Source organism: Sander vitreus, chromosome 9 (genome assembly GCF_031162955.1).
Source record: "Sander vitreus isolate 19-12246 chromosome 9, sanVit1, whole genome shotgun sequence".
NCBI classification, from domain to species: domain Eukaryota; kingdom Metazoa; phylum Chordata; class Actinopteri; order Perciformes; family Percidae; genus Sander; species Sander vitreus.
Genome location: NC_135863.1, coordinates 20,274,696 through 20,289,183, shown reverse-complemented (window position 1 = coordinate 20,289,183; position 14,488 = coordinate 20,274,696). Strand labels below are relative to the sequence as shown.

The following is a 14,488-nucleotide window of genomic DNA, read 5'->3' as shown; positions in this document are numbered from 1 at the left end:
TTTTAATACTGAATGTTGGGTTTAGATGCAGTTGCAGTTCATAAAAATAATGATGGAAAGGATGGAGATTCATGAATGTGGCTGATTTTACTTCACTTACAGGATGTAAACTGTAAATGTTATACCACTTTGTAATGATGTAAAAGCTGCTCTAATAGAATATTTAGCATACTGGCATCATATCTGTGGATTTTCAGAAGAAATTGTAAAAACATGTTGACTTTTACAGAAAAGCGGAATATTTGAATGAAAAGTGAATTAGTTCCTTTCCATGAGACTTGTTTCTATAAACAGTGGGCGGACACCCACATAAAATCAGTTGAGTCAACATGACCTAGATCTCTAATTGGAAAATTCTCAGTATGCACCACAGCAATACTATCAAACTGATTACAAGCAGTGGTAGAAGATGTGCTCCTATCTTTTAATAAGGTAAAAATAGCATTACTTAGGTACAAGTAAATTCCTGCATTAAAATTACTGGATTAAAAAGGGTTAGGGGGGTACAAAAGTATTAGCAAATGTATCAAAGTCAAAGTATTTGTTGGGCAGAATGGCCACTTTAAGGGAATATTATTATATATCATGTTCGATTATTATTCCTACTAAACATGTCTTAAAAGGCATACTTAAGTGAAGCACAATTAACTCCAAATTGTACTTAGGTATATTACTTGAGTAAATGTAGGCTACTTTACACTACTAGATCAAAGTGACACCAAACATGGGAGTTTTTTTAATGAAGAAAAAATGTGTCCTTTTCTTGTTAATGGATTTCCTTTAGATATTCCACTGCATTAGTGTAAATACTAGTTCGGTGGATCACTTTCATTACTGGGACCAAAATAAGACAGCAGCTCAGGTCCAGCAGTGATTGGTGAGTTGGTGGGGCACTCCTCAGCAAGATGGCTGCATTGCTGCGCGCAATAGTGGCATCCTGGTGAAATGACGCAAGCTACAGTTTACGTTCAGTCCTCGAGGCTCTGAGCTCTCCGGTCTCCATAGCGCAGATCCCGCCCGACTCACAGCCGGAAGACCGACCGGCTATCCTCCAGTGGATCGAGCGGAACCGGTTCATCTGAGTAAGTACCAGCGTGAATTACTGCTTAATCGTCTACCAGGGGTGTCACATATCCTCCATGGAAAACCACGCTCCTGCTTGTGGTTTCTTTCTCTCTTTACTATTCTCTTTTGTTGTTGTTTCCTGAGTGTGTATTGTGATTACCCGGCGCTTTTCCTTCCTGCACACTGGGCTTCGCATCTGTCGATGTTTTGTTGGTGGAGGTGCTCGCTGCAACGCTAAAGCAGCTTTATCTTCTCATTTCACGGGCGATAAAATAAACAAGAGGGCTTCAAGTGAGATGTGTACATTGCTCGGTTTGAGTGTGTGACTGTGCTCGCTCGGCTTGGACAGTGTTGGCTCAGCGCATTTTGAAATTTTCCACACATCCTGGTGTGCTGTGCCACCCTGTCCCGCTGCTCCCTCTCTGCCTGCTGTAAGGCCGTCTGGTGTGGGGAAACACTCAAGAGAGGGAAGACGGACCTGGGTTGGCGGAGGCTACAGGCCGTTAACCTTTGTGGAAATGAAACTATGTGTACACACGCGTAGACCGTTTGCTCCTCTGCCCACAACTCTGCCTCCCCCTGTAGGGAACAAAGCGCCCAGTGTCTCCTCTTGGTAGCGCAGCTGGACACAGCTGTTGACTGGAGCTGCAGCTCCCGCCCCAGGACAGAGCTCTGTGCCCGGGCCGGGGGCTACTGCTGCCGCTGCTGCTGCTGCTGCTCCAGCCGGTGTGCCTCACAGCTCCCATAGCATGATAGGAGAAAACCATTGCCTTCTGTTGACCACCACAAATGACCAGTAGGCTTTCTGGCTTTTTGTTTTTATTTTTTTTTATTTAGTGTCTGCCTCAGAGGGAAGACAGGAGTTGCAGTATAATAATAGGAAAGTCACTTTAGCCAGAATTAGATTTGATATACAGACTCATTTGCAGCTCGTTAACTGAAACTCAGTCCGAGTCTACTTCAAATGTATCCTTCCCCACTTCCTCATACAGTATTATACTCACTACATCACCAAGGGTGCTCGATAACTGTCTTTCTGGCTGCTATGTTTAAATGTGCCATATGGCCATTTGCTACTGTAGATTTCCCCATGTGATCAACACCCGACCATGACATCCATTTGGTGGCTGTGAGTGCAGCACCCTGGTGTGATGGTAGGTTGTTGTGGCCAGCATTACAGAGCATATCATCCTGTCACCAGCAGCTTACATCAGGGTTATACATGTATAGGTTACAATCAATCTTGTAAGTGGATGTTGCGAGCCCCCCTCCTTACTTGATTTATCTGTCTGTCTTCATCCATCTGCCTCCTTCACTTGCTCATCACAGAGGGGTGTGTGTGTGTGTGTGTGTGTGTGTGTCGTTGAATCACACTCCCCCTCACTTCTCTCTCTTCCTCTCTGTCTCTTTCTCCGAGGCAGGAGGATCTATTCTTAGTCCTCCTTCCTCTTCCTCGTCCTCTCAATCACCATCATCCCCCCGTCCGGCCTGTACACCTGTGGCCTCCACACCTTGCGTTGATCAACAGCAGCTTAGGGGATTGCTTGACAACTTGTTTGGGTCATGATGCAAAACCTGTGATGTCACGGTGTGAGGAGGTGGATGGTTTCCATGGTTACCAGGATGTCTTCTCTGTCTGTGTGTGGGCGTGGGAGGGAGTTCCCATGACTGTCTCTTACATGCAGTTTGTGTTTGCGTTGTGTGTTCTCTGAGCGGCAGTGCTTAGTGCTGTCAGGTGTGATGAGGGAGTGTATATTGCAGTGCAGAAAGCACAAGGCCAGCGCAACACGATCCCTCTGGGTTCTGTGTGTCTGCCAGTTTGACTGAGGGGCTCGCTGGCTGATCGGTTCGTCTACCTGGCTCAAGTAGCAAATGTTGCAGCATGAAAGCTGAAATCGGCACTTGTGTCGTCATCATCTGCGTTGTTATTTCTGGTTTGTGTGTTTATGTGTCTGCATTGCAGTGGACGTGCAGATCAGTAGATGTGGGCTATTTCTGCCATTGGTCTGCACTCTGACTGCTTGCCTTTTGAGTCAGCATGGGTTTGCTGTGCAGCCTGCATGCATGCTTGCCAATGGTAAAGCAGCATCTCTCTGTGTCCCTGACAGTGTTTACAGTGCAGTTTGTTCAGAGTCCAGTTGGGATGGGACATGGAGACAAGGTCCAGTACTGATTTAGCGTGCCAGTTTTTTTTTCTTTTCTTTTCTTTTCTTATCTCTTATTCTCACTCTGAAGTGCTGTGTGAATCTCTGCACAGTGTTTTCCCATCAGACAGAATACATCTGTGCCCCACCGTAGATAAAATGGTGTCTGATAGGATCTCTGCAGGCCCGTTCCTTGTTAATGACAACTCCACTGTTGGACTGATGTGAGAAAAGAAATGGAACGTTCAACCTTCAATAAAAGCCCATATATGTAATATAAAGGCAGGGAAAATAAAATAACAAACATACTGCTGTCTTGGGTTGGGCATAGGTGGGTTTACCTTCCAACACATTCCGGCTTCACATACAATTTTATTCTTCTGATTTGTGCTACTACAATACTTTATGTAATATTTTGATGTGATATTTAATGTGCAATATTGGTGATTTGTGCTTTTCTGCACGGGGAGAGTCTTTTACTTTAGTACTAAATATATAGTTCTGATTTTGCACTTCAACATTGTTATGAATTGGCTAATAGCTCTGATAGTGATCAATGTTGATTTTAAACATGGGTTTAAAACTGCGGTCTAAAACAGGGCAATACTTCAGTATTGCTTATTGACTTCCAGCTGAACCATATTGTGATACAATGATTGTATGTTTTAGGGCTGCAACTAACAAACATCTATTGTTATTAATTACTTCATTAGCAATTAATCTGCTGATTAATTGTTTTGTTTGTGTAAAATCGTGAAAGTCAGAGACTCTGACTCTTGCTTTGTCCAACCAAAACCACATTTGAGAAGCTGGAAACAGTGAATGTTTGGCATTTTTGCTTGAAAAATGATCTACACAATTGTCAAAACAGTTGACAAAAATAGTCATACTTTTTGGTCAATTAACTTATCAATTCATCAACTAATTGTTTTAGCTTAAATTCCAATTGCTTCAATCTTATTTATCATTTATGACAAAAAAGCATCAAATTCTCAAATTTAATTCTGGAACCAGCAAATGTTTGGCATTTATTACTTGAAAAATGACCGAAAGGATTAACCATTTTATAAAAAAATAAAAATAGTTGCTGATTTAATTGTCTGTCTATTGACTTATTGACTAATCAACTAGGCTTATTATTTCAGCTCTACATTTCTGTTGTGGCAAACTAACAAATTTCGGGCCTGTTGTAATTAAAAACCAACAGAATTAGATTTACACATATATGAAGAGTTTGGTCTTATGTAATCCAGTAAACTGTAAACAGTTGTGTGCTACCTTGCCTAGACCCGGTTTTGTGATTTTTGCACGTGATACAAATTTTTATTCTGATGATTTCAGCCACATAACCCAGTACAGCTGCTGTAGGCCGACTGTGAATTATAATGACCTCATGTTAGGTGTCATTAGCTCTTGTACAGTTGATTAAAAACTGTTGAGTCTATTGAATGAAAGGTGTGTCACTTTGCAGGATAATAGACGAGGAAAAGCACAGGTTTGCATGTGAAAGAAAAACATTGTGGATATATCACACCAGCCATGGTGAGACATGAAACACAGGCTCATCTGCAGGTCATTGGTGAAGGGCTCGATCAGCCAAACATTTCAATGCATTTCATTCACACGCCAGACTGACATCCGAAACGCTTTTTCCAATTATCCTGCAGCATGCTCGCCAATTACACAGAGATTGAGATCTATTTATTTTTATTTCAGCTGTGGGAATTTTGTAATTAATATTAATGCTGGTATTCTTTTATTTTGCCAGTTGTAGTTAGTTAGTTAGTTAGTTAGTTAGCAATTCAGATGGATTTGGATGAGAGAACATAGCATGTTGGACCTTGTGGGGTTGCTGTGTTGAAGTAGGCCGAGGCTCTATCAGCCATGTGCGGCCGTCTGTTGGTAAATGTGATGAACAAGCATTCTTTCTCATTCTCATACTAAACTTGAATACAAAAAGCAATGAAAGTAAAAACCTACACCACAATGGATCAACATGTCTGCCGTGAAAAAGGTCTATACCCTTTATATGTCTACAATTAGCAGCAGTCCTTTTACTTGGAGAAACTGTAACCAGGACAGAAAGATATGCTTTTTACCCAGACCAGAGTAACTGTGAAGTCCAAAAATACACCTGTTAAATATATCTTAGGAATAGAACAAGATCTCAAATCAAAGGTCAGGCAAAGCACTTTGCAAAGTGTGTGTTAGAAGAGTCAAACTTGGACAAAATTAACCACCATTAGACTGAGAGCTGGCTTTAATGAGCCACCTGATGCTACTGCTATATTCTCTTTCTCACTCGGTTGTGTGTTGCATGTCCACACAGGAGGAGGCCACAATATCGCTAAAGCATTTCTTCACTTACTTTTCCACCCCCTTTTGGTCTTGCTCTTCACCCACCAACCACTTCAGGCTCTGACCTGCTTTTACCTCAGTCCCAAGTGGAAGCAGCAGAACAGAGATGTATCAGAGGGAATAAAACGGGCACAGCTACTTGCTTTTTCAGGGAATCCGTCTCGCTCTTTAGAAGCCAGTGGCACAAACGCCAGCCAGTAACAGGCCTCAGAGGAGAAATGTTATCCTCTAGCCTGGCCTGCATTAGGTGGAACAATCCGTTTTTGTATGGTTTGGTTCTACCTGGCCCACCTTCTGCTTCACTCCTTTGTTTTGTCCTTCTCTCATTCGGTCTCTCTTGCTCTCCCCATTAGCTACAGTAGTGAAAGGAGATGGTGAGAGCCATGCATACCTCTCAGTTTCAGCTCAACTGCTTTTTATGGGCCTGGAGTAAAACCATAGGCCTATTGCCAATGTATATGTAGGCCTATGTAACAACTTGTCAAAAACCTACTCTTATTTCTTAACCAGCACATGCCTTAGCTATGCGCAATGTGTCTCTCATTGTCAGTCACGCGGCCAGGCTATGGTTTCAGCCAACAGAACAGAGGAGCTCCTGTATCTACCCCCCCCCACCCCCGTGTCTAAGCTTATCCCTCCTCTCTGACCACTTGTCAGACTCGTTACAACGAAAAAAAAAGAGGAAAGAGCCGCTGCTTGCACAACAGCAGACAGCGAGAGAGAGAATGGAGATGTTCACCTAAAGCAGCAGCACAGCACTCTTGAGAAACCTTTACTGTCCACCGGCCTGTGTCTGTGTGTTGGCACGGCTTCCCAGGCTTGTCAGACTGATGGAGTGCTTAAACTGGGACAAGAGAAGAGGTGCAGCATTTGCTGCCTGGCTAGAGTAAATATTATGGCGCGTTGGCCCAGGAGTTGTACTGAAACTCTGCTCTGTCACAGAGAGAGGCAAAGACACACTGGACACACTGCAGCACACAGTGTATGTGTCGTAAAGCAACTTCAGGTACAACAGTTAGGTTTTTGCTTTTATTGCAAGAGCAAACATGATGTTAAATTTGTTAGGTTAGTCATTAGGGGGAAGTATTTGCTGTTGCACGAAGGTTGGGTGATATATACAGTGAGATTGTATAAATGTATCAGTCCTCATAGATTTTTTTTTTTTTTAGGAAAAGTACAGGTGTAAATTTAAATTGGTTGAATTCCATTTACAGTGGCTTGCATACGTTTACACACCCATGCTAAAGTTGACTAAAAAGAGGAATGAAAAAACCTCTTTTTGGAAATTGATGGGGTATTTTTTCCATAAGATCATTTCTCAATGCACATCAAACCAGCTATTAGGCTTACTGAAATAAGACCATGCCAATCTCCAGGTATGGTGAAGGGTATGTGATGATGTGGGGCTATTTTAATTCCAAAGGCCAGGGGAACTTTATCAGGATGCATAGTATCCTGGATCCATGAAATAACTGGCCTTGTGGTTCTGGTATTGTACATGTCCCGGCTTACTGTGACACTTGAATTGAATAAAGCCATCGTTAATGTTATTAGGAACACCCATTCTTTTTCTACTGTGATAAGTCAAAATGTGTGTGTGTGTGTGTGTGTGTGTGTATGTATGTATGTATGTATGTATGTATGTATGTGTGTGTGTGTGTATATATATATATATATATATATATATATATATATATATATATATATATATATATATATATATATATATATATATATATATATATCTCTCTATATCTCATGACATACAGTAAGATAACATAGGCTGTGATAGAGGAGTGTATCCATATTGTTCACTCCTATGTTGCCATTATTCCAAGGTACGAATTTTAACTAATGTATAAAATATAAGCATTAAAACAAATCAATACAGACAGACTGTGATGATGTGGGGACAGACAGACTTTTATCATCCCGACAGGAATTTTATACGGCAATATTAATATGTAGCGTGATATAGGAAAATGTCAGAAAACTTATAGATAAAATAATTGTCGAAATCCAGCGATGAAACATGGAAAATCAGGTAGTTCATCACAATGTAAAAGCAAATTGTAAAACATACTGTAAATTAAATATTGCCATTTAAAAAAAGTCCTGCTCGTTGAATTGCACTTTGAATATTGCCAGCAATTGCTTAATCACAGATATTAAAGTGGTATCCCTATCTGTCTCTGTATTATCGACATGGCGGTATATATGATCGTATTTCCAGCAGTGTTTTATACTAGAGGTGGGCCACCTCTCTTTAAAGAAAAGACAGCCTCCTCTAACGTCATTAAAACATTTTATGAGATAAAGCATTAACCTCAAGGCAAGAACAACAGAGGCACTATTTCAATGTCTCATTTAACGAGTGTGAACGAAGTTAAACATGAGATGAGATTGTCAAGATATGTGTGGCTTGCTCACAAATTTGGCTAAACATTTCTCTGGGGGGGGATGCTGTACCACTAGCATATTGTAATGCACTGACCAGCGAATACAGAGCACTGCAGACCAGCACAGTAGTGCAGCATGTGCCCTGTCACAGGTGGATATGCAGCTCTGAGACTCCCTGTGGCTTTAACTGCGGCTGAAGTCATCACTGCCCCTACCCAGACTTTCAAATCCCTACTTTCCAGGAAGCTGAACCACAGCCAGGCATTCCTGCTTACAGTAGCCCTTTGATGGGAACTGATAGCCCCACAATGAAATCAAATCCATTGAAAACTAATAACCTGTTACACGCCTCAAAAAACGTCCTTCCTACTACTCTTCTGTCTTTCACTTTTGCTCAGCCAGTTTTTCAGGCTCTGTGGTCGAGCGCTCTGCCGCTGGCACAACCCTGTGTTTGAAAAACCTTTGCGCTGCTGCACACTGCTCAGCCTGTGTGCGCAGTTTGTGTTTATGCAAGCATGTACGCTCACATCTCACTCCAGTCTTTTTGAGTTCCTCCTTTGACAAACTGACTTGTAAAGAAGGCTTATTCACACGATGAGAGTAGGTCAACTCCCACCTCCAGGTATGCAGGCATGGGCAAGCCTGTGTGTTTGCCAAACCGTATAAGGGCTTGGTCATTTGTATGTGTTAAGGATTCCTTTTGGCCTTAACATGCATTTAAGAGAGTTTAAGCCCTTTAGTGTTGCCCAGGGTTATATTATTGTTTTGACGTATTTAAGATTGCTTACGATGTGTAATACTGACAGAAGGCTGTTTGCCAAATCTGTTGTAAGTTGAGCTATAAATGACGTAAGACTTGCAAGCTGACATCATGGCATTATTTATATCTCTAAGTTTGCTTTGGCGAGTATGCCCGTGATGAATGTTAAGCGTCTGGAGGGAGTTGCGTAAGGTGTGTGTGTATGTGTGAGAGATAGTTAGTGTGAGGGTCTTAGCTGACTCGCCAGACTAAGCTTGTCCCATTGACACACTTCAGTGTCTACAGGAGCAGGCAAGCCTGAGAGCAGCACAGCCCAGCTGTCCTGTGGGTTACATCAACACTGTGCAACGCCCCACTGTGGTCTTCCATGTGGCACTGAGCGACTCAGGCCGATTCAAGCTGGAGTCGCCAGTGCTAAAAGTGTTTTCACTGATTGCATTGTACAGTGAAACACATGCAAAAGAGTAAGAGGATGCAAAAGAATCTTTAAATATTTGCATGCAGGAATATTCCTGAACCTTTGGTTCCTTTTATTCCTTTATTGCAGGGTTCCCAGACTTTTTTATGCTTGTGATCCCTTGATAAGAAGCAGTGTCTATTTAGTGCATGTCTATGAGTTGTACAGAGTTCATTTGAAGAATTTCAAATTTCAAAAACGGACAAAAGTCAGAGAAATAAGCACAATTTTGTTTCGCAAAGGTTCATTTTTTTGGTAATCATTTTGTCACCCTTGACGATAGGAATCACTGCTTTGGAACACATACAGTCAGGTCCATAAATATTGGGACATCGACACAATTCTAATCTTTTTGGCTCTATACACCACCACAATGGAGTTGAAATGAAACGAACAAGATGTGCTTTAACTGCAGACTTTCAGCTTTAATTTGAGGGTATTTACATCCAAATCAGGTGAACGGTGTAGGAATTACAACAGTTTGTACAGTGGTGTGAAAAAGTGTTTGCCCCCTTCCTCATTTCCTGTTCCTTTGCATGTTTGTCACACTTAAGTGTTTCGGAACATCAAACCAATTTAAACAAAAGTCAAGGACAACACAAGTAGACATGGCCAGATTTCATTTGCAGAGTGCTGTTTGTGCATTTGGAATCTGTTGCTGTCAACTCTCAATATGAGATCCAAAGAGCTGTTACTATCAGTGAAGCAAGCCATCATTAGGCGGAAAAATCTAAACAAACCCATCAGAGAGATAGCAAAAACATTAGGTGTGGCCAAATCAACTGTTTTGGAACATTCTTAAAAAGAAAGAACCGCACCGGTGAGCTCAGCAACACCAAAAGACCCGGAAGACCACAGGGAAAACAACTGTGGTGGATGACCGAAGAATACTTTTACCTGGTGAAGAAAACACCCTTCACAACAGTTGGCCAGATCAAGAACACTCTCCAGGAGGTAGGTGTATGTGTGTCAAAGTCAACAATCAAGAGAAGACTTCACCAGAGTGAATACAGAGGGTTCACTACAAGATGTAAACCATTGGTGAGCCTCAAAAAACAGGAAGGCCAGATTAGAGTTTGCCAAACAACATCTAAAAAAGCCTTCACATTTCTGGAACAACATCCTATGGACAGATGAGACAAAGATCAACTTGTACCAGAGTGATGGGAAGAGAAGAGTATGGAGAAGGAAAGGAACTGCTCATGATCCAAAGAATACCACCTCATCAGTGAAGTATGGTGGTGGTAGTGTCATGGCGTGGGCATGTATGGCTGCCAATGGAACTGGTTCTCTTGTATTTATTGATGATGTGACTGCTGACAAAAGCAGCAGGATGAATTCTGAAGTGTTTCGGGCAATATTATCTGCTCATATTCAGCCAAATGCTTCAGAACTCATTGGACGGCGCTTCACAGTGCAGATGGACAATGACCCGAAGCATACTGCGAAAGCAACCAAAAGAGTCTTTTAAGGGAAAGAAGTGGAATGTTATGCAATGGCCAAGTCAATCACCTGACCTGAATCCGATTGAGCATGCATTTCACTTGCTGAAGACAAAACTGAAGGGAAAATGCCCCAAGAACAAGCAGGAACTGAAGACAGTTGCAGTAGAGGCCTGGCAGAGCATCACCAGGGATGAAACCCAGCATCTGGTGATGTCTATGCGTTCCAGACTTCAGGCTGTAATTGATTGCAAAGGATTTGCAACCAAGTATTAAAAAGTGAAAGTTTGATTTATGATTGTTAATCTGTCCCATTACTTTTGGTCCCTTAAAAAGTGGGAGGCACATATACAAACTGTTGTAATTCCTACACCGTTCACCTGATTTGGATGTAAATACCCTCAAATTAAAGCTGAAAGTCTGCAGTTAAAGCACATCTTGTTCGTTTCATTTCAACTCCATTGTGGTGGTGTATAGAGCCAAAAAGATTAGAATTGTGTCGATGTCCCAATATTTATGGACCTGACTGTACATGTACATTTGACACAACAAACTAAACAAAATCATATTTATTTATTTTTTTCTCCAAAGTGATTGGATGGCCTTGAAATAATTGATTTTGGATTAATATATAGCGGCAAAATTAACAGTGCACGTGTTTCATCAAGGCAAGCATTAAAAAAAACTGTCAAAGGAGGATTTTGAGATTTTACCAGGATATCCTGAGTGTAAAAAGACTAAGAGTAATAAAAGAAGCTGTCTGAGCATCTTGTTAAACATGCCATTTTTGACTTCTTGACCTGACTCCTTGAATTTGAACACATAACTGATTTGTGTGTCACTGAAGCATCCCCTGTATTAGAGATGTTCCGATGCCGATACCGGTATCGGTATCGGCTCCCATACTGCCTAAAACGCTGGTATCGGTATCAGGGAAGTACTGGAGTTTATGCACCGATCCGATACCACGTGATAAAGCCCTAAAGAACAAATACGTTAAAGTAGTTTATTTATGTTCTTTTTCCGTTATAACTGACTGTCAAACTGCATAATAAAAGAAAGTTCTGTGGCATTCATGTTTCACAAAGAGTTTAACCTGAGCCAGACCGACAACAAAGATAGAAATAATATCACATCCATACAGGGATAGTAGTATACAGTTCTTAAAACATAATAAAATATATGACACACTGGTATCGGATCGGTACTCAGTATCGGCCGATACGCAAGTTCAGGTATCGGTATCGGGAAGCAAAAAATGGTATCGGACCATCTCTACCCTGTATCCTCTGCGTTATAACAGGCTCATGAGTTATTTATTCATAGCTGTGTTTGGCTTTGTAATAGTCTGCCTACTAGCTGTAGCTTTTATGTATAACCCAAGTCATAGCAGCTTGGCTTATGGATTCACACAGCCTAGCATTATCCCTGCACACAACAATAGCTCTGGGACTGCTCAGTCTATTTTTAGCCTGCTCCTACTCACAATTTGATGTTTCAATACACACAAATCAAAGCCCTTCAGACAGATGCTGCCCACACACTGGAGACCCTTTTGAAACTTAAAAATCTATCAAGGCTGCTCACATTTCTCAGTGCACTTCCTTCAGTAGGACTCAGAAGGGAGTCTATGTGTTTTGCTAATCTAATATTCACTTTAGTTCTACACTAAGAACTAAAAGAGTTAGCAGAAAGCTGACTGTTCCCTCTCTGTCTCCTCTCTCTATGTGCTTTTTTTGTCTTTTTCAGTCTCTGTAGCCCTCTCTGGCTTTTGCTTCTCCACTTCACTTTGCTGTGATTCTCTGACAGGGAACAAGCACCCCCGCGGCAGTGTTTCCGGGTGCACACCTCGTCTTCCTCCGGGCAGAATCCTCATTTAAGCAACTCTGTCAAGAGACACATTATGCCTGATGAGGTTATTATTGAAACTTTGCTGTGTGTGTGTTTGTGTGTGTGTGTGTGTGTGTGTGTGTGTGTGTGTGTGTGAGATGTCACAGGCTGCCTTGAACAGCCTGATAAGCTGCTCTCTAGACCAGGACACATGCTCGGGCCACAGGTGACACCACACACACAACCATGGATGCACATCCAAAGCTTGTGTGTGAAGGTCTTGATTCTCTTTCCCTAGGTACAGCTGCCTCTCACTGGCGGGCCCTTTGAGAAATTCATGTGTAAGCTCTGCTCAGGCTCCAGAGATTAATGTTGTTTCACCTGGAGACCAGAGAAAGTGATTCTTATACAAATTCTCTCATCCTCTACTGAACATACACACTGCTCACACATTCGAGGCAGAATGAAAGGATAATTCATTTAGACTAGAGTCAGATATTCATAAATTTGGTTAGAATGTACTTACCATAGGGTTGCCACAAATTCAAACCAGAATTTGTTTGCAACCCACATAATTAAATCCTAAACTAAACCATAGAATTGATGTGCTTTCCTTTTTATTCACATACTGCCGCTACCTCACTAGCATGACAAGCTTTAGGTGACTTCAGATTTGTTGTCTTGTGTTACTTTAAGGCAGTTGCATTTTAAAAAGGAAGTAAACAGCCTTATTAAAGTGCTCATATTATGCTTTTTAGCTTTTTCCCTTTCCTTTATTGTGTTTATATATCTTTTTTGTGCACGTTATAGGTTTACAAAGTGAAAAAGCCCAAAGTCCACCCCAAAGGGACTTACCATCTCCAACAGAAAACACTGTTCACAAATTGCTCCAAACAGCTCTGTTGTAGTCCAGCCTTTACTTCCTTGACGAACGTGCGTCACTTTGTAACACGTTATAATGCTCGCCTAGCTGCTAGCATGGCACGCCCTCATACTCTGCTTCTGACTGGCTAGTAGTGCTGACCTAGGTACTGAGCATGTGCGACTCCCAACAAAGATGGAACAGAAGTGAGATGTCTCACTCTGTAGCTAAAACAGAGAGCTCAACACACAGGGTGAAAAGAGGAGCTGCAGCAATGTGCAGTATAACAAATATATGGTGTTTTTTTGAAAATGAAACCATGTAAACTTATCCTGATATAACCTCTAAATACAATTATGAACCTGAAAATGAGCATAATATGAGCACTTTAACAATTTTTCCATCTATGGTGTTGATTCAAAGTGGTTTGGTGTCACGAATACCCGTTTGGTTTGTTAGTTTCCTCCAATTTGCGATAATGAGACCACGATTTCCTAGTTTACTTATAGGACAGGAGCTATAAGATATAAGTAACAAGATCTTGCAGTGGTTGGAATGTCAAAAAATATATATTTGAGGTAAAAAAAACAGTGTCTCTATTATAGTTTGTCTACCAAAGATCACAGTCAAATACCTCTTATATGTAAAATGTCACGCTTGGTATTCAGTTCATCGATACTGTAGTTGTATCAGGCTCAAAAATCCATCTTGGGTTAGGCTCTTCGTTCTTGATAAGACAGCAGAGTGTTTTACAGATGTTCTTTGCTCTTGCAGTGAATTTCAGATTTGGACAGATCACTATAGGTTGAATATTAAATCATTTCACACATTTGAATAGCGGTTCGAGTTTTGGATAGAAAGTGACGGCGATGTAGCGAAGTCTGACGGGAAATGAAATGTTCAGTCAGATAATCAGTCAGGTTGTACACAGGCCAACAGATTACAGTATCTAAACCACGTAAGAAAAAGATGTGAAAAAGTGAGCGCTAATGATCCCACATTGTAGCCTGGTTTTTTATTTATATGTATAATCAACTAACTAACTGGCATCTTTTTAGCCATGGAACCACATTTCCAAATATCTTTTGTGAATGCCATTTTACTATTGCTTATTAGTTAATGATGGCTAAAACTATGATAGCAACACCCGCGTTTTGCTATACTAACTAT

At 41.3% G+C, this 14,488-nt stretch overlaps 1 protein-coding gene across 1 annotated transcript in view; it reads left to right on the top strand.

Moving 5' to 3' along the window:
- Positions 1-877: 877 nt before the first annotated feature.
- LOC144523553 (uncharacterized protein C1orf21 homolog) overlaps positions 878-14,488 on the top strand; it is a 29,376-nt gene continuing 15,765 nt past the window's right edge. The window contains exon 1 of the mRNA XM_078259162.1: positions 878-1,082. The gene's annotated coding sequence lies outside the window, so the exon portion shown is untranslated. The remainder of the gene's footprint in view (positions 1,083-14,488) is intronic.